The sequence below is a fragment of the Vulpes vulpes genome, chromosome 11 (assembly GCF_048418805.1).
Source record: "Vulpes vulpes isolate BD-2025 chromosome 11, VulVul3, whole genome shotgun sequence".
Lineage (NCBI taxonomy): Eukaryota > Metazoa > Chordata > Mammalia > Carnivora > Canidae > Vulpes > Vulpes vulpes.
In genome coordinates this window covers 47203690-47228112 of record NC_132790.1, presented here as the reverse complement: position 1 = coordinate 47228112, position 24423 = coordinate 47203690, and the positions used below count along the sequence as shown (strand labels likewise).

Below are 24423 nucleotides of genomic sequence, written 5' to 3'. Positions count from 1 at the left end.
ACAAATCTATTCTGTGGTCTAAAGAATATGACAGTTTTTGATGCCTCTCAAAAATTGAAAACTTTTCATAGTATGCTGCTAAAGTTGCTAAATTTGTAGTTGATTGTCAATCACACTGCTATTTAAAAACTACAAAGGAGGGCAGCCTGGGTGGCTCAGGGGTTTAGCGTCACCTTCAGCCACCTTCTGTGATCTGGAGACCTGGGACTGAGTCTCATGTCGGGCTCCCTGCAGGGAACCTGCTTCTCCCTCTGCCTGTGTCTCTGCTTCTCTCTCTCTCTCTCTCTCCTATCTGTGTTTCTCATGAATAAATAAATAGTTAAAAAAAAAAACAAAGAAAAGGAACTAAGAAAGAAATTGAGTGATCTGAGTGCCTAGAAGTCAAATTTCATTGCAACTTATGTTAGGAAAACAAATGCATATTAAGCATGAACACATGACTATCCTAATTTACGTAATACATATTTTTAATTAAGCAACTTAAACTTGGTTTTATATAATTAAAGCCCAATACTAAGACCAAGACATTTTGCACTTGAAATCCTCAAGTGATTCTTTAATTAAAAAATAATTAAGCAAAGCTTTATTAACTTTAAGCACTATTCTCTGCTGCTATTAGTCATAGATGTTTTTTGGCAGTCTTTTGCAGTGGATTGGGATCCCTAGCAGTTAGCCATCTCAAAAATATTTCAAAAAAGATGTGATATTTCTAATATTTAGGATGAACTAAGAAAACTGAGGAAAGGAAAATTATTTAGTTTTTCAGTCATATTTCTAAGATAAATGCTATAAAATCTCTACAGGCATCTATTTAAAGCCACTGTGCTATCCCAAAGGTTGATTATGTTTCTTCCTGTTCCTGTGAGGCAATCCCTTAGTTGCCTATAATTTAGAATGTCTGTAAAGGCAATATAGAGTGTCCTAGAAGTTATTCACCTAGTATGTGCCTTCTCTTTTTCACATTTGATCCTGGGTAAGGATAAAAAGCATATTCCTTTATCTGTTTAAAAAAAAACTGTGAAAGCAACTAATCCAATTCAAGTTGTTATGGATCCTGACTTTCCCTACTCTGATTAACAGTACTTCAAACATTGTACAAGAAGTTCTCATGAAATATTTTGGTATAGAATTTTACTTTTCTCACCTTTAGATGACCTCACTTGGATAATTACAGCATATGGTCCCAATGACTATGAGAAGTAACCATGAAATTTAACCGTCTTAAAACATGCCAAAAACAAGTATAACAATAACTTTTCCCAGTGTTCTCTAATGAACAAAATGATAATTTACCAGATGTTTCAGATTTGCAATAATTAAGACTATAAAATCTTTCCAATAGAATTGAGGAACGATATTTTAAAAATTATATTTTATGTACTTGAGCTATGATTTGAAAATCCGAATTAATTTATCAATCTCTTTGTTTAAAATGTGCAAAATTATATGCAATTGATTTTGATTCTGAACTGTACTTTAAAGTACCAATATGTGTAATTTATCACAATTACAGTTATAGCAATGTGAGCCCTCAAAAGTCAACTGATGGAAGATTTTATAATTTTAGAGGAGAATAGCTGTTCTTAGTAAATTATATAATGGTTTAAATGTGCATTTACAAAAGTTTATGTAAAACTATTAGAATGTTAAATGTATTATTCATACATTTAGCACAAGCTTAATAGATATGCCATTTGAAATAATAATAATAATAATAATGTTAATTTAATTAACCTATATACCCACTCTATATTTCAAAATTTAATGTATTTTAAAACAAATATTCCAGGGAATTTCCAGTGATGGTTATCAGTTAAGAGGAATAAACAATTGAGGGTGACACAATAATATGGAAGAAAGACTGACTTAAAGCAAAATGGATTCCTTGAGATCTTACACATCTTTAAGGAAAAATTCATTAAACTTGGCACTGATAATTTTAGTGCTTTTTTCCTTGTTCTTCAGTTATATTCTAATTACAAAATGTCATTTTTATTATATTTTCTTTATGAAATTTGTATTTAGAATCCTCAGAATTACACATTTACAATTGTTTATTTGGAAGAAGCAAACAGGTAAAAGAAGAGTTGGACCTAGATCTTTTCCTGGACCAGAAAGGAGATATTTATTTTCTTCCCTACAGGAAGAACCAAGGTCACATTGTGTAAAAACAGAGGGATGGGTTAGCAGTTTCTATTTATGGAATTTTGGGGCTTAGTCCACTTCAGTATCCTTTCATATTTGTGCATCTTGGCCCAGTTATGGTTCTAACTAAACAGCTAGAGAAAATAAGAAGGAACAACAGTTGAATACTATTTTTATCTCAAAAAATAAGAAAAACTTGAGAATAATATTTTCAAAAGGCCCAAGAGAATCTAGTAGAGACAAAGTTACTTAAAATATTATTTTTGTACTTAATTCCAGGAGAATTTTCAATTTGGACCTATGTACAAGTTAATTGATTTCTAATTTTAACATCTATCTAATAGGTTTTATTACTTTGTTAGCAGAATAAAGTTAAAGTCTATTACTTTAAAAAATGTCTACCTCATTCAGTTTAGAGCACACCGTTTTTCAGATTATGTAGATTGTGTTTATGAGTATCTTCAATCTAGTTGCCTAATGTCTTTTATATGCAGATGAATCTTTGTAATACATTTGACCCAATATTTCATGAAATAAAATCACATGCTCTAGTGAGTTTTTGATATTTCAGCAATATTTGGTAACTAATAAATTAGAACTAAACTTTGAATGAAGTTATAAAATTCACCTTTATTTCTAAAGTAATAAAATTATCTATTAACCCAAAGTAAAATGCTAAATAAGTTAGCATTTCCACTTAAAAATAATTTTCAAAACCTTGACTATTTTACCATATGTTTTTTGTAAGTTGAGTATGTTTAAAAATAAGCTTTCTAAAGTACCAATCTTTATTTTTAAAGAATTGTTTAATTACTATATTTTACCTGACATTCCATATAGATACAGACAAAAATTCAAACAAAACTGTGGGTAATGACTTATCTCATGAAATTTACAATTACAAGTCCAGCACTTTTTTTTTTTTTTCTTTTTACCATCTTGGAAAATGCTCACTCAGTCTCAGGAACCTCAGTTCTGAAGCTTGAAATGCCTATGACAACGGACCATAAAAATCTCTGCTATATACACCGGCACTGATTCCCTTATTAATTTTTTCAAATACCTAATATTTATTGCAGGTTTACTTTTTTCCCATTGAATATGATAGATGCAGAATTTAGTGTGATAAATAACAAACAGGACCACTGCCCTGAGAGTCTATATCTGTAACAGAGTTGTTCAGGAGCTGAATTGTGTTATCATAAGATACATATATTAGAACCTCAAAATGTGACTGTATTTGGAGATGAGGTTTTTAAAGAGGTAATTAAGTTAAAATGAGGTTATTAGAATGAGATTTTATTCAATATGACTATTAATCTTATAATAAAAGGAGATTTGGACACAGGTAGAAGAAAAAACAATGTAGAGGTCAAGGGCTAAGCAGCCATGTACAAGCCAAGGAGAGAAGCCTCACTCACAATACCAGCCCCTAAAATAGTGAGAAAATTCCTATTGTTCAAGCCACAGTCTATCGTACTGTGTTATGGCAGCCCTAGCAAACTAGTACAAGGAGTAACAGATATACTAGATCACCTTACCATAAATTAACTAAAAAGAAATATTTAATCTGGACTCAGCCATCTTTATGAACATGCAATATATACAGTCAAACAAAACCCTGTGTTTGAATTAATACTTTGCTGTCATTTTCTTAAAGTTTTAATGATTTTCGACCATGAGGCCTCATGTTTTTCCGAGATCAGAGGAGATCAGGCACGTTCAGGGTGGTACGGCCGTAGACTCCTCATGGTTTTATTTTCATTTACACAAATTATGTAGCTGGCCCCTCTGAACTTCTGGGTTCAGCGTAGACTTCCTGGAAGACATAAAGGATAAGTAGGATTTAACTAATACGCTCAGTTCATTGGTCATACACTTGAATCCTTAACAAACTAAGTATGAATTGTGTGTGTATATGTGTGTGTGTGTGTGTGTGTGTGTGTGTTGGAGGGAGAAGGGGGAAAAATTAATTGATTAAAACATAGCAATTTAAATGTAGTTACTATCATAATCCTAAGTGTAGTAACACAAAATTGATTTTGAGCACCATAGTTTCCTCTAAATCTAAGATCAGATGTACAGAATTACACATATGATATGATTGTTGCCCAGCAATTTTTGGTAATGCAAAGTTCATCAGACTGTAGTTAGAATTAAATGACCTAACACATTAACACACATAAAGTAGTACACATAATAGAGTCATTAAGATTCATTTGCCCTCCCTTGTATTTAGCAATTATCACAATTTGGAATATTTATTTCATGCTCCAATATTATCTTCTCATTAGGAAAATTTTTTTCCAGCATGAAGAATATTAAAAGAGTGGCACCTTTGTGGCTTAGTTGGTTAAGCATCTGCCTTTGGCTCAGGTCATGATCCTAGGGTCCTGGGATTGAGTCCTACATCAGGCTCCCTCCTCAATGGGGATCTCTTTTTCTATCTCCCTCTGCTGCTCCCCCTGCTTGTGTTCTCTCTCTTTCTGTCAAATAAATACATAAAAATCTCTTAAAAATAATATTAAGAGAATCTCTACCTTATTTCCTCATTTTTCAGAGTTGGTGATTCCAAATTTCCTACCTTTTAGCAAAAGGACTTTTAGAGAGACTTGAGAAAAGGGATGTGAGACAATTGTCGCACAAATGGGACACACTTTCCCAAAATGTGGCTTTACAAAGGCAAGATTTTCTTTCCAAAAATCTGGAATATCTTCTTGAAATTAAGAATAAAATTAATGAAAAAGTTATTGAAATGTGAGGGGATAAAGAGAAATGGAGAAGGATATTATAAAAGTATGAGATCAGGGACCTGAATGTCAGGAATTGAAGAGGTAGCAACATATGCATTATTGTTCCCAAAATAAATTTCTGGAAACAGAACTCTCCAAATTCAGTTGCTGTGGGTCTGCAATATAAAAATACATTATACCTTCCCACATTCTAAGTCATTCCCCTTCTCTGAATTTATAGCACTCATCTCACTGTATTACAAGTGATACTAACTTGCCTCATTTCATTGCTATATGGGGAACTTTTAAAGGGTAGGAATTATCTTTCGTGTCTTTCCTGAATGCTTAGCTCAGTGTTTACATTACAAAGACTGAACAATAAGTATAAACTGAATGAATGAAAAACTAAAGTGCATCCTATCTTCATGGTTCTATGACATTATAATTTAGAGATGGTAATCTAGAAAAAAGATCATTAAAATAGTTATACTTTAGGCAGCCCTGGTGGCTCAGCGGTTTAGCGCCACCTTCAGCCCAGGGCCTCATCCTGGAGACCCGGGATCCAGTCCCACATCAGGCTCCCTGCATGGATCCTGCTTCTCCCTCTGCCTGTGCCTCTGCCTCTCTCTGTGTGTCTCTCATGAATAAATAAATAAAATCTTTTTTAAAAAAATTAAAAAATAAAATAGTTATATTTCTTAGAGGAAAATTTATATTAAAAATTTAAAAAAACAGATATTGCAAACAAAAGTAATTTTCAAGTTACATTTTAGAAGATAATCATTAGCTACTAGACATATCATTTGAAGCATGTTTGAAAAGACAGAATTAAAAAAATGACAATTAACCACATGTGTTTTGAACTTACAAACCATGCAATTAGTATCTATGTAGATTAAGTAGATACATAAACACTTCATGCTGATTACTAAATTGCTTTGTTTGGCAGATAAATATATTTTTCTCTAAAATAAATTCATAAACTCAGGAGAACATGTAAAATTATTTCAAAGATATGTTACCTAGGGGAAGAAAACATGAGACTATAATTCACAAAAATAACCTCAATTGAATTTCAAAATCAATTAAATGAATAATTTCCTTGGAAAATAAACTTAAAATTTGACTACAGATGAGAGATAAGAGTCTTAGGAATAGAGATGAGAATACACACACACACACAAATTATTATAGGCATAATGAGATTATGCAAGACAACTCCTTTTTCTTAAAAAAAAAAAAATATACATATTTCTAGATTGAGAGGGTTCACTGTGTGCCCAGCAGAATAGATTTTAAGGGTGATGGGCACTGAGGGGGGCACTTGACGGGATGAGCACTGGGTCTTATTCTGTATGTTGGCAAATTGAACACCAATAAATGAAATCGTAAAATTAAAAAAAAGAATAGATTTTAATAAAATACACACCGCAGTGCCATTGAAGACAATACAACTTGTACTAAAGATATAAAAATAAATACAGATATATCATGAATTTATGGATATTATGAGTGTATACACGATATTTATATGATATATATTTATACACACACACACATATATATATATATCATGGTATGATCATGGATTGAGTAGAATAAAGAAAAATATATTTTGCTATGAAAAATAGATTAAATAAAATTAAAAGTCTGTGGATTTTTAAGTCAATAGTAGGACGATTTAGTGAGTGAGATGGAGAAAAATCTGTATTCTTATAGTCGATGCTAAAATTGAATTATTTTGTGGTCAGTCAAATCAAAGGCCCTAAGTTGTCCATTATTCTCCACTCCACATTCAGCTCTTCCTCCTGACCAAGAGTGGTCTCAGGTCCACAGTGATGGTAACTACATAGTACAAGAGCTTACTATAGAACGTTCCAGAAATACCTCTTTTTAGTTCCATTTTGGCACTGGATCCTTGGTTCCTTTGATATTTCTTATTATTCACTTTGTGCTCCTGCACTATTGCTTCTGGTAAATTGGCTAGTGACTTTCTGATCCTCTCATCCTCTCATCCAGAACTTTATTTCTCCAGTTTTGCTCACATTTGTGTAAGATCTATTACCTATAATAAATATTGTCAACGAAAATAGATTAGTAGCTATACTTCCCAGATTGAGTTTTGACTGATACAGAGAGTGACTAATTTTCTCAAAACAGTATTAAGGAAAAAGGATGCTAAAATCATTTGTAGATCCTAAACTGCATGTGATATGAAAATAAAAGACAACTGTGCAGTACTGATCATTGTAAATAGGCATTAAAAGTTAGTAAAGTATGGGGCCGCTGGGTGTCTCAGTAGTTTGAGCATCTGTCTTCAGCTCGAGTAATGATCTCGAGGTCCTGGGTTGGACCCAGGTAATCTGCTTACTCAACAGGTAATCTGCTTCTCCCTCTCCTCTGCTTCCTTCTCCCTGCTCATGCTCATGCTGATGTTCTGTCTCTCTTTTCCTCTCTCAAACAGATAAAATCTTTCTCTAAAAATTTGATAAAATTAGATCACTTGTGAACTTAGGTTAGTATATTTCTTATCTACAAATGTCTAGACCTTAGCTAATGTAAAATACAACTTTTAGAGAGAGATTCTATTTGAAAGTTCATTGTATCTACATTAGTCCAATATGTTGCTGTCTTTCACTTTATTTCAACAAAAGTTGAATATGTGTACATTTCTATGCTAAAGATTAGAGATCATGAAGTAGGCAATAAGCATTGGTGTCAAAGTATGAACTACTTGTAGTTACAGAAATATGTATTCTTTGTTAAACTGTTTATTATTATTATTTGCAAAGATAGAATAAAGCAAAATTGTAGGTAGCCTTGAAAGCTGGCTCAGGAGTTTATAACTAATTCAGTAGACCATGGAGAACATTAAAGGGGTATGAGCAAGGCAGGAATATGACATAAATTGGAAGGTCTTGATATGATTTGAAATCTTGATAATGACAACATGTATGAAACAAAATTGAGCAGATAAGGAACAGGAGCTGTAGCCATTAATTGGAAAATGAATAGATGATAAAGTAGATGATAACCAAAAGGGTCAAATTAAAATAGGAAAAATGAGTAGAGAACAGAAAATAAGCACCGATTGATTGATTGATTGATTGTTGATTGATGAGAGAGAGAGAGTGGCAGAGACAGAGGGAGAAGCAGACTCACTATGGGGTGCCTGATGCAGGACTCAACCCCAGGACCCCAGGATCATGACCTGAGCCAAAGGCAGACCACTCAACCACTGAGCCACCCAGGTGCCCCAGAAAATAAGCACAGATTTAAAGGCTATTACAGTTAAAAAATATGCAAGATTGGTAAATTGTTGAATATCATTTCAAAGTGTAAATTAAGAGAAATGGAAAACATAACAGAAATGAGGCAAGGGGTTTCATTGATCCCTCCTACAGTCACAAGCAGATTAAGCATAAAGCTAGTGATTTTAAGCTTCAGAAACCCTGAAAAAAAAAAATGACTGCTCTTGAAGTAATAAGAGGAGGCCTATAAATGTGTCCTCAAAGTTATATTTTTATAAAATTTGCAAAGCAAAAGATATTTTAATCACAGTTAAGACTGCTACCTCTTTTCACTCTGACTTCCATTGTATTGCACATCTTACTGCTCTTCTTGTTGGGTGACTTGGAGAGGCTATAAGCACTTTTATGATCTAGCTAAGAGAAACTCACTTGCTGATATATTTAGGCTAAGTTTTGTAGAATGTACTCATTTGCTTCAGTCAGTTTCCTGTATGATTTTTATTCCTAGTCATCCTGGTATTAAAATGACTTTCAGGAATGACTTCTCATTCTGCTGATTCAGCCAGCATCAAAATGGAAAGATGCAAAGCCAGATGTGTTACTTTGACATACTCTGGAGTATGTGAATGGTATATGAGAAACAGAATTTGAAATACATGGAGCTGGAAGTTTGTCTATGGAAATTCTATGCAAAATTTTAGCAGTATGCAAAATTATAAGCAGTGAATTTGGTTTTCATTGATGCCATTGAAAATGGAAATGCTTATCTGTTATAAATATACTTGATCATATAGCATATACAATTATAAGAAGTGCCATATTCTTTTTTTTTCTCAGGGGATATGCATTATCTATTAAGCTAGATAAGATATTTTAACTGCATTTTTAAAAGGTATTTTGAGGCACTAGAATAAAACAAGTGAAAAATTATTAACTTCTGATTTGGACATATGAAGAAAATAAAACTTTCTATCAATGTGATAAGTACGTATTAATAGTTAATAGTGAACAGTCAGTTAAAAGAATAGATTTTGAAAAACAGAATAAAGATAAATAAAAATATATATTTTTAAATAAAATAACAAATATTATCATTTCAGTAACTCATTAAGAGGAGGAGATAAAGGGCACCTGAGTGGCTCAGGTCACGATCCCAAGGTCTTGAGATCAAGTCCTACATCAGGCTCTCTGCAGAGAGCCTGCTTCTCCCTCTGCTTGTGTCTCTGCCTCTCTCTCTGTATCTCTCATGAATAAATAAATAAAACTTTTATAATAAATAAACAAATAAATAGAAAAAAGGAGGAGATAAAATCTGAATGAGAAATCAAAACTTTTGCATTGTTTGATTAATTAAGAGGGTGGATCATATGAACATTTAGGAAACATTTAAATCTCTTGCTTATGTGAAATGAAATGCATCAATCAATGAAAGTAAGCTAAAACTCGAATATGCCAGTACACTGTGCATAATGACAATAAACTGGTTATGAGTATCAATTCAAAAATATGTAAAATAAGCAAATGCACAAGAACACTGGAAATGCTTTAACATTTTACAGCTTGTATCCCCAGCACAGTTTAAATTTTATTCCCAATTTCACAATCAAAATGTGACTAAGATTACAAATAAGTTGTGAAGATGAAAGGAAAATTCCTAAGCTCTAAATAATAATTAGAACAATTTAGTAAAACAATTTAGTAAACAATTTAGTAAACCGCTAGCATTAGAGACAATAATCAATCTCGACCCCGCCAAAAAAAGGTGAGGCCACAATATTTTGTCAAATGCATGAAAAATCTAGAAAATTATTTACTTTTAGATGTCAGGCAATTAATTATTTTTAGTAATGTCATTTTGATATTAATGTTTTAAAAATTTGTAACTGATCTGTTCTCAGTGTATATTTTCACTATAAATAATTACTCATGAAGTTGCTCACTTTTTAAAGTAACCTCCACCTTTGCATTTATATGAGCTTCAAATCCCAAAATTTGGATTTGCCTCTGCTTTCAGTAAATATTCAATATAAATGTGATACACACTTAACTTATTAAAATAGTTCATTTCCTGGCAGCCTGAGTGGTTCAGCAGTTTAACGCTACCTTAAGCCCAGGGTGTGATCCTGGAGACCCCGGATCTAGTCCCACGTCAGGCTCCCTGCCTGGAGCCTGCTTCTGCCTCTGCCTGTGTCTCTTCCTCTCTCTCTGTGTGTGTCTCTCATCAATAAATAAATAAATACAATCTTTAAAAAAATAAAATAAAATAAATAAAATAAAATAAAGTAAAATAAAATAAAATAAAATAAAATAAAATATAGTTCATTTCCCACTTGGGTAAAATTATATTGCTCTCAGCTTGTATGTACAGCTTGAGGAAAAAGGATGGGAGAGAAATAAAATAATGAGCATAATTTTCTTTGGCATGACCTAATAGGACAGTTATTATTGGTAATAATTTTATTTTTGAGATATTAATACATTATAAATGGCATTTTCTGTGACAACTTTTTTTAAAGATTGTATTTACTTATTCATTAGAAACAGAGAGAGAGAGAGAGACGTAGAAATATAGGCAGAGGGAGAAATAGACTCCCTGCAGGGAGCCCAATGCAGGACTGATCCCAGGACCCCAGGATCAGGACCTGAGCCAAAGGCAGACACTACACCACTGAGCAACCCAGGTGGCCCCTGTGATGACTTTATAGAATAATTCTGTTGCAATAACTTTCTTAAAAGTAGGGCAAAATATAATTTTCAAGAAAGGCTTGGGAGAAATGTGCAATTTACCTAGATATTGTTGGAGATTATATATATATTTTATAGTATATGTATTTGATAGTATATATATCCCACAGATTTGTTTTTTACTTTAAAACATTTACTGAAGAATAGTTATATTTAGTAAAGTACAAAAGTTGATGAATTTACTTAACCACCAACAGGGTCAAGATATATAATATATCTAGTTCATTTTCACACTTATCCTTCAACCTCCAGGGCTAATCACTCTTTTAATTTCTATCAAAGATTAATTTGACTTCTTACCATAAACTAACCTTTTGCAACCGGTGTTAAGTAGGATGTATTCCATGTCTGCTTTACTACTGGCTTTCCATGAACTCAATAACTATTAGTGTGATTAAGTTGTCAATGACACATTTTTCATGGATAACAGTTATTTAATTATTGCTTAAAAACAAATATAATCAGACTACTTTCTCAGGCTTCTATATATTTGTATCTATATTATTCGTGTGTGCATACATGTATGTGTGTTGTAGATTGTGTGTGTGTGTGTGTGTGTGTGCATGTGAACTGGTACTCAGATATGCAAATTTCCTCAAGTTGTAGGGCCATAGTTGTAGGGCTGGAAGAAGAAAGAAATGTGTCATATCTATTGGTCTAATTTGTTTCTTCTAAGCATAATCCTATAGTTTAGAATAGCCATAAAAGTTAACTTCACTCCTTCAGGCTTAATCCAAAAAGCTTTTCTGAAAAAGTCATTTTCTGAAAAGGTCAGTTTGTGTATTAGAAGTGTGTTAAAGATGGATGAAAAAGGAGAGGTGAACATTCAAACTGAATGAAAGGAAATATCCAAAATGCAAGAAGTAGGGCAGCCTGGGTGGCTGAGCGGTTTAGTGCTGCCTTCAGCCCAGGGTGTGATCCTGGGGAGCCAGGATTGAGTCCCACGTCGGGCTCCCTTCATGGAGCCTGCTTCTCCCTCTACCTGTGTCTCTGCCTTTCTCTCTCTCTCTCTCATAAATAAATAAATAAATAAATAAATAAATAAATAAATAAATAAATAATAAAAACTTTTAAAAAATGCAAGAAGTGGAATGAACTGATTTTGTAGTCTAAACATGCATTTGGTGAGCAGGTAGGGGTTAGGGGAAGAGTAAGAGGTGGAAAATGAAGAAAAAATGAAATCAAGTCAGCAGATAAAGGACCAATTGATAAGCTTACCCTGGTATGGATCAAAATAAAGAGCTGGTGAAACATGACTTCACTGAAAAACAACCATCAGATAATGGGGATTTTTCACCATTGCATAAGATATGTGCTTTTAGCCAGTTGGTAAGAGAAATTACAGATTTTTGAGCTATATTTGCTTTGTCAGGGAATCCTAATTTGTCCTACTTTAAACAAATATCTGAATGCCTCCCTCCTGCCACTCATTTTGTTTTATTTTGCTTTCAGTTTCATTTTGGTTTTTGATGTCAAATAAATGTTCTCAACACAGACTCTTATTCCAAGGCATAGAACAGTGCCATCGTTTTATTTTTTGTTTCCTTAAATATCAGAATTACTAAGTTTTGCTTTAGGATTTCAGTTTCTGACTGCAATCAGTGGTCAGTCTGAGGTATCTCCATCTAGGAAGTGTTGTTTTTCTTCTTTTTTTGCTGACCCAATAATTCTTAATAATTCTTTAAAGCATAACGTAAATAAGAATAGCAGGAAGCTGATGAAATGTAGATGCTCTTCATTTAACAAATTACAGTATTTAGCCTTATATTTTTAAATCAAAAAGGAAGTACAAAATATTATTTCATTCTCCATATTCCAGAATGAGAATCTCCATTTTGCAGGGACATTTTCTAGGGTTGGCTTTCTGATGAACCCTTGAGCAGGTGGAAGGATGGTTTAGTACAATTGATATGGGAGAGCTTGGTTCTTGTCTCATGGAGTCAAAGAATGAATCCTGTGGACAACAGAGAGTGAGCAAAGCTATAGTAGTTTATTAAGCAGAGATACAGAAAAAGCTCTGAAAAGCAAGAAGAGCCTTGACAGGGTTGCCATTGAGGGCTTTTTTGGTCTTTTATGGGAAACTGACCAGGGGACTTGGTAAATTTCTTGTCAGTATCCAGGCAGATTTGTAAATATGTCTATATTTAGAACAAATATAGTGGATTTGTAACAAACAAGTTGTTTCTTTTCTGAATAACATGAGCACAAACAAGGTGTTCCCTTCTCTCCATAACATTTCTCTACATCTGGGATTTCTCAGTAGCCATTAAAGGGAATACTCACTAACGTTTTAGAGCTAGAAAGTCAGGTTTATTTTCTTCTGTTTTTACTGGCTTATCTTTGTTTTCTTGAAATGGGTAGGTGACCCTGGGGCCTTTCCCTTATCTTTCCTTGCCTAGCCCCATTTGCCCCTCACTCATTCCTACATCAGCGTGATTCTTAATTCAGAGAGATCACTGGTTCAGATTCAGATTCTATAAATTGTAAATTCTGTAATTTTTGCAAATCACTTTACTTCCTAAATATTTTCCACCATAAAACAGAGATAATAATAATACTGACTTCAAGGATTGCACTGATTATTAATTGAAGTAGTCAGTATAGCGCTATTGACAACATAGCTCTTCTCAGATCACTTCTGTCAATTGTCCTAGATCCATTTGATATTATAATGCTTTTCCTTTGTCTCCCAAAAGTTTTCTCCCTATTTCATCCCCCTTTATGAGCCACAGATTCTCAGATGACTTAAAATCCATTACAAAAAAACCAGTCTTCTGATATTGTAGATATACCGATCCCAAACCACGCAAGAACAGCTTATAAATTGCAGTTGTGCTTTGGCTTTTGCATTCATGCTGGTTTGCTAGACAAATCTTTATCTTCTTTAACTTTCTTGGCACACAGAAAAATACTATGTGTTTCAAATGAGAGATCTATGACTTCCTTAGTGTCAATTTGAATAAATTTGCACCCGGTGCTGCTGAGAATACTGTTCAGATCATTCACTAAAATGGCTAGTTTATCACAGTTAACTTCAAGCAGCCTTAGCACTATATGAATAATAGCAAAATTTAAACTTAACTCTTCAGATCTTTAGACCTTGGGCAGACATACTATCCACAAAAGTTATGAACTGTGCTTTGATGGAAAGAAGAAGCAATTGGTATCATTACCTATACTCCTGGGAAGGCTCTAGGAGTGCTCCAGAAATGCAATAAATCAATACACTTCTTTAAATTATACAAATAGTTTTTTTCCCCCTTAGCTCAGTGGCCTTCATACATTTGAAGAAGCAGATTTTTTTTTGAGAAACAGAATTACTTTATTTGAATATCACTAAATTTTCTTACGCAAATAGTACTCACATATTTTTACAGAATAATATTTGTAATGGCTCACTTCTTCCTATGTCCACAGCCTCCTATTATAAGCTACCAATATCTCTTGCCTGTTTTGTATAAAAAAAGGCAAATGAATTAATTATCCTGTAATGGTTTACTATCGACTTCAATATTAAAACCCTTCAATAATTTCCTGTTGTCCTTAAGATGAAAACCAATATCCTTAAAAGTACCCAGCAGGCCTTATGGGTTTAAACCCTTTTCTCACCATTCTCTTCTAAAATCTTCAGCCAGATAAGTTTTTCTTCATTTCCTTCTTCCTTTTTGCCATTGAGCCTTTGCTCACATTGCCTGCTAGGACAGAATTAACCCCACTTCCCAATCCAGTATGACTTTAGCTAGTTAATTTCTAAGAATCCATTACAATAAAGATATTAGGTCATTTAAACTCTCTAAACCGAGGCCTGGTCAGGTTTTTTTCTAACAGTCAGGTTTTTTTCTAACATACTCCCTTTGGAAAATTATTGCTTTTCTTTGAAGCACATAGCTCAATCTGTGATTATTTATCCTTTTTAAAAAATTTATTTGTTTACTGTTCCATCTCTGACTAGGCCATAAGCTCCATGAGAAGGGCATCATATTTCACTTTTGCTCCTATTTGTTTTATTTCTTTAATTGAAAAAAAGGTGATATACAATATTCCATTAGCTTAAGATGTATACATAGTGCTTCAACTTCTCTATACATTATGCTATATTCACAAGTATAGCAACCATGTGTCACCATACAACACTATTGTATCATCAACTGTATACTCTGTGCTGTCATTTATTCCTGTGACCTATTTATTCCCTACCTAAAGCCAGTGTCTCCCACTCTTTTTCACTCATTTTGAGCATCCTTTCAGCCCCCTTCTCTCTGGCAATCAACAGTTTTTTCTCTGTATTAACAGGTCAAATTCTTCTTCTTCTTCTTCTTCTTCTTCTTCTTCTTCTTCTCCTTCTCCTTCTCCTTCTCCTTCTCCTCCTCCTCCTCCTCCTCCTCCTCCTCCTCCTCCTTCTCCTCTTCCATTCTTCTTATTTATTTGTTTTGTTTTTTAGATTCCACATATAAGTATTTCATCCTCTGTAACTGGTGCAGTGATAGTCATGTTATGGTTACAGAATGGTGCAGTAGCTAGATACCGATGGTAGTTTAATTCAAATCATAAATATGGGGGTAGAAAGTGGGATGACAACTAATTCTAGATTTGTCTCATTCTTTTTTAAATAAGCTATACAGGGAGTAGCTGTCTTTGCTCTTGAGTCTTGATTGCCAAAGTGAAAAATTTAGAATGAGGTTTTAAAACTAAAAGTAAGAGCTGAATTTACATTGGTGCTTTTATGGTATAGTTCACATAGAAAATATAGTTCTTTAAAAGCTTTAAAAAATTGGAAGAGTTAAGAATTTAAGACTCCAAAATAATTGACGATGGTAATAAAATCAGAGACAAGCAATTTAGTTAAACAAATTACTATTATTTTCAGGGTCATTCCATTAAATCCTTCTCTTTCATTCTCAAGATTCATTATGATACCAGATGAATAGCCATAGGTATAAACATATTAACAATATGGTACAATTTAGTATTGGCTGGTTTATAAAGAGTAATGAACTGTTTGTGTTGATAAGTTCAGGATATCATGAGATCTCTGATTTGAGGTGAAGGTGAATATAAACTTGTCTTCTAAATTAACCTCTTTTAGACAAAAAATGCTGACTCTGACCTATTAGCTAGCTGTTTGCTTTATTAATTTTTATAGACTTCTGATTTAGACAACTTATTTGAATTTGAGTTGTCAAAATATTATTTAATAATTTGGATTTATAATCACATTTATATCACCTAATTTAAAAATAATACAGGATTCTTGATCATCTATGTACAGTCATTGTATTATTGTTATTATTAAAAGTAAATAACAAGATATGTAGCCAATTCTATACATCTAAAACATTTATTTTCATTCAGGTTTTACTAGGTAACTTATATTATTATTTCACTTCATTTAATCCTCAATAATAGTCTGTTTTATTTAACAGATTAGCAAATAGTAAGTCTTTTAAGAGTATTTGCTTAAATAATTACATGTGAAGACTAACATTTTTATATCTACTGCAAGTTGTGTGATCACACTCTTTCCCAAAGATCATTAGTTTAAAAATGCAAAAACATAACAAAATTGTTCTTCTTAAAAAGAATGACCTAGATTGCACAATTTTCTTTTTTAACCTAAATTTCTAATAGATACTTCACTAACTTTAAAGTCAGAAAAATTGCACCAGAGTGGCATAGTTGGTTAAGCCTCCAACTTTTGTTTTGATGGGTCATGATCTCAGAGTCAGGAGATGAAGACACACACACTTTGGGGTCCATGCTTAGTACAGAGTCTGAGATTTTCTCTCCCTTTCAACCTTTCTCTCTTTCTCTAAAATATATACATAAAATCCTAATAAAGTAAAGATAAATCTATTTTTGTGTAACCTTAATTTTTATAAACGTAAACCTTGATAATAATCATAAAACTTTTTTATAAAACATCATATTTTTCTCTGTTTCCTGCACCTCAGGAATAGGTTGCTACCATATTTATGACTTCATTGCTGATGTCTCTCACAATGTCTAACACCCTGAACTTTGCTTAAACTCAATAACTTACAGAATAACCTAGAGCAGACAACTTTCCTCAGCATTGGGAATTTTCATAAACTAAAAAATTCCATAAAATACACTATTTATTAATCCTTTGCTATATATTCTATGAACACTGTATCACACACTTGAAATCTGGTAATAAATTTACTTCTTACAACAATCTTTTGGATTGGTTATTACTATTGGTTTTTAAAATTGTATTGCTAACCTCAGAAATCCATTACCGTAAATGCACATGAAGCTTAGTTTGTTCTATTGAAATTGTGGTGTTAAAACATGAATCTAGTATTCTAGGAAATCTGTATGTAATAGAATATTTGGATTTCTCCAAGGGTCATTTCTAGTAATGAAGATTAAGTAGGTACACTTCATCTATCACATTTCTCAGATCTATTAGCACAGAAATCTTATCAAAAATAAATTGAGAGTGTTCTGCTATGATATGTATTTGTAAACTAGACAGAAGCGCAACTGACAATAATTTTCCTTTGAAATTCAGTGTTTGCTCTTTCATATTTCTCCTGATATTATACTGACATCAATATAACAATAATAATATGTTATATTATTATTAATATTAATAATAATAATAATCTGTAATCCTCACCATCATATGCATCTAATTTTTTAAAAGCCCATTTTATTTGATGACAATCTTTTTTGAACAATCCATTAATCTAAATTTTCTTAGTGCCTAAGTGTGTAACATTTTGTCCAGGAAAATTTCATTAAGTTTAAAAAAGTAAGTCACACTATATTATTTGGGATTTTAGTCCTCTCATTCATGTTTTCCCCAGGTTTTTATTGCATTTAAAAGTATTTTAAATTATACAGTAAAATTGTTATTGTCTGACAATTCAGCTGAATGAATTTTAACACCCATATAGATTCATTATCTGTAGTGAAGCATTATCACATTCAGATAAAGAACTCCATTGCTTCCTCACTTCCCCAAATTCTCTCATACCATCCCACTATAATATATTTTCCTAAACCCTGACCCTGACAACCACTAATCTGTACTCCATCAGAATAGTTGTACCTTTAAAGAACACCATAATAATGAAATCCTATGGCATATGACCTTGTGAGAATGACTTCTTTCACTAAGCAAACAGCCTTTTTCCAAGTTGTTCTGTGTGTTAATGGTATGTTTGTTTTTTATTGCTGAGTAGTATTCTATCGCATTGATGTACAGTTTGTTTAGCCATTCACTAGCTAAAGACCTCTGAGTAGTTTCTAGTCCATACTGTGAACAGAGCTACTACAAAGACTTGTGTATAGATTTGTGTGCAAATTAAAGATCATGATTCTGCAGTGTTGGTGCCCAGGAACAGGATTACTGGGATATGTGGCCATGCATGATCGATTTTATTAGAAACTATAAAACTGTTTTCTAGAGTGGATGCAATAATTTACATTTGTACAAGAAATTTGTAAGAGTTCTAACTGCTTCATATACTTGCCAGCAGTTTGTATTGCCAGTATTTTATATTTTAGGCATTCTAGTAAGTAAGTAGTAGTGATAGCTTTTCATGGTTTCAATTTGTATTTCTTTAATGGATATTTTTAAAAATAACTTTTCATATGTTTATTGTCCAAATTTATGTCTGCATAGTGCCCATTTTCAAATTAGATTGTTTTCTTATAGTTGGGTTCTAAGACTTCTTTATATATTCAAGATGGAAGTAATTTTGTTGCATATGTCACTTGCCAATATTATTCCAGGCTATGGCATATAATTCTGGTAGTAGCGGTTTTTTGTTTGCTTGTTTCTTTCTTTTCTGCTCTTTTGTTTTTTTATTTTTTCTTTTCTTTTTAGGGAGGGAGAGAGAGGTGGAGGAAGAACAGAGGGAGAGAGACAGACAGAATCTTAAGCAAGCTTCTCACTCAGGGTGGAGCCCAACAGGGGGCTTGATCTCACTGTCCTGAGATCATAACCTCAGCCAAAATAAAAAATCAGATACTTTACCAACTGAGCCACCCAGGCACCCCTGGTCGTAGTGTTTTTAATAGCTCAAGGGTTTTAAATTTCAATAAAATCCTTTTTTTTTTTTAGATTATCATTTTAAAAGTTGTACTTTAGGGATTGACCATAAGAACTCCTTGCCTTAACCCCAGATAACAAAGTAGTTATTTGTCTAAGTCATGGTTCTTTTATTTGCACAAAAATGCCTAATTTTTCCAACCTAATTTGTCAAAAGATTATCCTTTCTACATTCAACTGTTTTTTAACTTTGTCAAAAATAAAACGATCATGTTTGTATCAGTCTATTTCTGGACTCTATTATGTTGCATTGATATATGTGAATAGCCTATTGCTGATACAACGTTGCCTAGATTATTTGCAGCTTAATATTATGTCTTAAAACCAGACAGTGTGGTCTTTTCAATTTGTTTTTTTTTTCAAAATGGTTTGAGACATTTAGTTTCTTTGTATTCCAAATAAATTTTACTATCAATTGTCTATATCTAAAACTTTTAATGCTGAATTATGATTGGAATTGGATAAATCTATAGATCACATTAGATGATATTTGGTATATTAAATATTTTGAGGTTTATGATCCACAACAGAAATATGTATTTCCGGGCAGCCCTGGTGGTGCAGCAGTTTAGCCCTGCCTGCAGCCCAGGGTGTGATCCTGGAGACCCCGGATGGAGTCCCACATTGGGCTCCCTGCATGGAGCCTGCTTCTCCCTCTGCCTGTGTCTCTGCCTCTCTCTCTCTCTCTCTCTCTCTCTCTCAATGTGTCTCTCATGAATAAATAAATAAAATCTTAAACAAAAAAAGAAATATGTGTTTCCAATAATTTTAGATCTTATTTCATTCCTTTCATCAGTGTTTGGTAGTTTTCACCATACAGATCCTATACATGTCTATTTCATATATACTAACATTTTATTTTTGTAACTATTGTCAATAATATTTTTTCAAAATTTACATTCAATAATTCATTGTTAGAATATAGAAATATGACTTTTTATGTGAGGGGTTGACTTTATATCCTACAACATTACTAAAATTATTTATTAGTTCTAGGAACTTTTCAATAGATTCTTTGGGGTTTTATAAGTAGACAATCTTATTGTTTGCAAATAAGTGCATGTTTATATCTTCACTTTTAATCTTCATGCATTTTGTTCTTTTTTCTTGACTTATTTAATTACTAGGACTTGTATTGTTGCAGACAGCCCTTCCAATCTTTCTCACCATCAAATGTGTGAAGACTTAGCTAAGTCTTTATTTTTTAGATGATCATTATTACCTTTAGGAATTTCCCTAGTTTGTTAATCTCCTGAGACTTTTAAAAGGAATGAATTTCTATTTTGTCAAATGCCTTATTTTTTTGTGTGAATTTTTATCTTTAGACTACCAATATGGTGAGATACAGTGATTGATTTGTCTAATATCTAGCCACTTCTGCATTGCTGGAATAAACTATAATTGGTATAACATATTATTTTTATAGATGCTGAGTGCGATTTGATTTGCTAATATTTTGTTGAAGGTTTTTGCATCTGTGTTCAAAAGGATGACTGGTATGCAATTTTCTTTTTCATTCATTCATTCATTCATTTATTTTTGGTAATGTTTTCTGGTTTAATATTAGGGTAATGCTGGCTTTATAATTTGAAAGAGGTGGGTATTTGTTCTTCTACTCTCTGGAAAGTATTGTGTAAAATTGGTGGTATTTCTTTTTAAAATCTTTAATTTTGTTCACCAGAAAAAGTATCTAGACCTGGAGATTTCTTTTTTTCAGAAGCATTTCAGCTACAAATTCATTTCATTTATAATTATAGAACTACGCAGGTTATCTGTTTTATCTTGAGAGATTCAGTAGCTTGTGGCCATTATGGCCAAATTGTGTTCTCTTTCCCCAAATTTATATGTCAAAGCCCTAACCCAAATTTATGTCTCAGAATGTGACTGTATTTGGAAAGAGGACCTTTAAAAAGTTGATTAAGTTAAAATGAAACTTTAGAGTAGATTCAAACTCAATCTGTCCGATGTCCTTATAAGGAGAGGAAATTTGAATGTACAAAGAGATACCAGGGGTACATACACGAAGACCTTGATAGAACACAGGTAGTCAACAGTCATATTTAAGCTAAGAAGAAAGGCTACTGAAGAAACTAAACTTGTCAAAACTAATTTTGGACTTCTAGCATCCAGAGCAGTGAGAGAATATATTTCTGTTGTGGAATCCACTTGGTGTGCAATATTTTGATATGGTAGCCCTAGCAACACATATTGCTAGTAATACATATTAATGCAGTGGGTTGGAAGGAAGTGATCAGTTTCATCTGAATTATTGATAAGTTTGCATTTATATCTACTGTTGTTTGTTTTTTCTTTTTCAGCTTTATTAAAAGATAATTGGCTTTTAAAATTATAAGATATTTTGTGTGTAGATTATGATGATTTGATATAACTGCACATTGTGGAGCAATATCCTGGATCCAGTTAATTACCACATCTATCACCTTACGTATTTATCTTTTTAAGGGGTGTGTGTGAAAACATGTAAATTCTACTCTTTAATAAAATTTCAATTATACAATAGGGCTATTAATTTAGTCACTTGTCTTACATTAGATCCTCAGAACTAATTCATCTTCCATCGAAGAAATCATACCTTTGACCAACCTCTCCCTATTTCTCCCACCTTCCCAACCCTTGACACCACTTTTCTACTCTGTTTCCATGAGTTTGAATTTTTGTTTTTGATTCCTCATATAAGTCATCCATGAAGTTTTCATCCTTTTCTGTTTTCTTTCTCTATCTTGCTTATTTCACTTAGCATAATCCCTTGAGATCCATCTGTGTTGTTCCAGACATCAGTATTTTTTTCTTTCTCACAGTTGAGTAATATTCTGGTGTCTATCTGTACACATGTATGTGTTGTGTGTGTGTCTTTATCCATTGGTGGACACTTAAGTTGACTTTGGTTGTTTACATTTCTTGGCAAGTGAATGAAACAGCAATGAACATAAGAGTGAAGACACTTTTTCAATATCTTGTTTTCATTTCCTTTAGATGTATATGGTAGCTCTATTATTTTTGTTTGTTTTGTTTTTGAGGAAATTAAATATCATTTTCCATAGTGGCTGCACCAATTTATATTCCTACCAACAGTGCACATGGGTTCCCTTTCAATATTATTTTCAATTTCCCTAAACAAATATTACCTCTAGGCTTCTGATGAGAGACATTCTAAAGTGTGTGAGGTGATATCTTGTGGTGGTTTTGATTTGTATTTTCCTAATAAGTTTTGTTGAACATGTTTTCAAGTACCTGTTGGCCATCTCGATGTCTTCATTGGAAAAATATCTACAAGAGTGTTAATTAGATTGCTTTATTTTTGCTATGGATTTGTATGAGTTCATTATATATTATGGCTATTAATACTTTCAGATATATGAATTTTCTCCCATTCAGTACATTGCCTTTTCATTTTGTTGATGGTTTCTTTTACTATGCAGAAGTTATTTAGTAGCTTCACTTGCTTACTTTTGTTTTTGTTGCCTTTGTTTTTTGTGCCAAATCCAAAAAACTACTGCAAATACTGAGGTCAAGGAAACAATCTTTTCTTCTATGAGTTTTATGGTTTCAGGTCTTATATTCAAGTTTTTAAACTATTTTGAGTTGATTTTTATGTGTATTATAAGATAATGGTCCAGTTTTATTTTTTTGCATGTGTCTATCCGCTTTCTCACCACAATTTTTTGAAGAGACTATCCTTTCCCCATTGTAATTCTTGAATCTTACATTGTAAATTAATCAATTATACATGTGTGGGTTTATTTGTGAACTCTACCTCCTTTACCTCCTATTCCATTGATCTATGTACCTGTTTTTGTTTTTCCCCAATTTCATACTGTTTTAATTACTATAGCTTTGTAATAGAGATTAAAATCAGGAAGTGTGAAGCTCCCAAATTTGTTCTTTCTTTCTTTCTTTTTTTTTTTCCAAATTTGTTCTTTCTTAAGAGTGCTTTGGCTATTAGGGGTCTTTCTGGTTCTATGAAACATTTATTTTTTTTTCTGCTTCTGTGCAAAATGCCATTAAAATTTTATGGGAATTACATTGAATCTGTATATTGCTTTAAGTAGTATGGACATAATATTATTACTTCCAATCCAAGAGCACAGAATATCTTTCGATGTATTTGTTTCTTCTTCAACTTAGTTCATTAATGTCTTTTAGATTTTGGCATACAGATTGTTTACCTCCTTGAATAAATTTATTCCTAGGTATATTATATTTTGTGATACAATTATACATTGGATTGTTTTCTTAATATCTCTTTCTTATAGTTCTATATTAGTTCATAAAGATACAATTGATCTTTGTATATTGATTTTGTGTTTTGCTACTTTACTGAATTCATTTATTAGTTCTAATAGTTTTTTGGTTGAGTTTTAGGGTTTTCTATGTATAAGTGATGTGATCTGCACATAGAGGTGTTTTTACTTCTATTTTCTAATTTGGATAGCCTTTCTTTCTTTCTTTCTTTCTTTCTTTCTTTCTTTCTTTCTTTCTTTCTTTCTTTCTTTTCTTTCTTTCTTCTTTCTTTCTCTTTCTTTCTTTCTTCTTTCTTTCTTTCCTTCTTTTTTTCCCTAATGACTCTGGCTAGGATCTTCTATACTATGTTGAATAAAAGTAGCAAAAGTGGACATCCTTGTCTTATTCCTGATTTTAGAAGAAAAGCTTTCAACTTTACACAATTGACTCTGATGCCAGCTTTGGCCTAGTCATATACAGCCTTTAAACTGTTGATGGATATTCCCTCTATATCCATGTTGTTGAGAGCTTTTATAAAAAATGAATGTTGAATTTTTGTCAGATGCTTTTTCTGCATCTTTTGAAATAGTCGTATGATTTTTATCCTTCATTTTATTAATGTGATGAACTACATTGATTTGAGGACATTGAACCATTTTTTGCATCCTTGAAATAAATTTTACTTAGTCATGGTTTATACTTCTTTTAATGTATTGTTTAATTCAGTTTACTAATATTTTACTGAGAATTTTTGCATCTATATTCATCAAGGATATTGGCCTGTCATTTTCTTTCTTCTTCTTTCTTTCTTTCTTTCTTTCTTTCTTTCTTTCTTTCTTTCTTTCTTCTTTCTTTCTTTCTTTCTTTCTCTTTCTTTCTTTCTTCTTCTTTCTTTCTTCTTTCTTCTTTCCTTTCTTTCTTTCTTTCTTTCTTTCTTTCTTTCTTTCTTTCTTTCTTTCTTTCTTTCTTTCTTTCTTTCTTTTCTTTCTTTCTTTCTTTCTTTCTTTCTTTCTTTCTTTCTTCTTCTTTTTCTTTCTCTTTTCTTTCTCTTCTTTTTCTCCTTCCTTCCTTCCTTCCTTCCTTCCTTCCTTCCTTCCTTCCTTCCTTCTCTTTTTCCAGTCACCTTCTCTGCTTTTGGTGAAGGTGACACTGCCCTCAAATGATTTTGGAAGTGTTCTATCATCTTTTACTTTTGGGAGGAGATTGAAAATTGGTATAAATTCTT

The 24423-nt window shown here is 32.4% G+C and overlaps 1 pseudogene; it reads left to right on the top strand.

Moving 5' to 3' along the window:
* Nucleotides 1-3823: 3823 nt before the first annotated feature.
* LOC112915844 (protein Jade-1 pseudogene) overlaps nt 3824-24423 on the top strand; it is a 152895-nt pseudogene continuing 132295 nt past the window's right edge.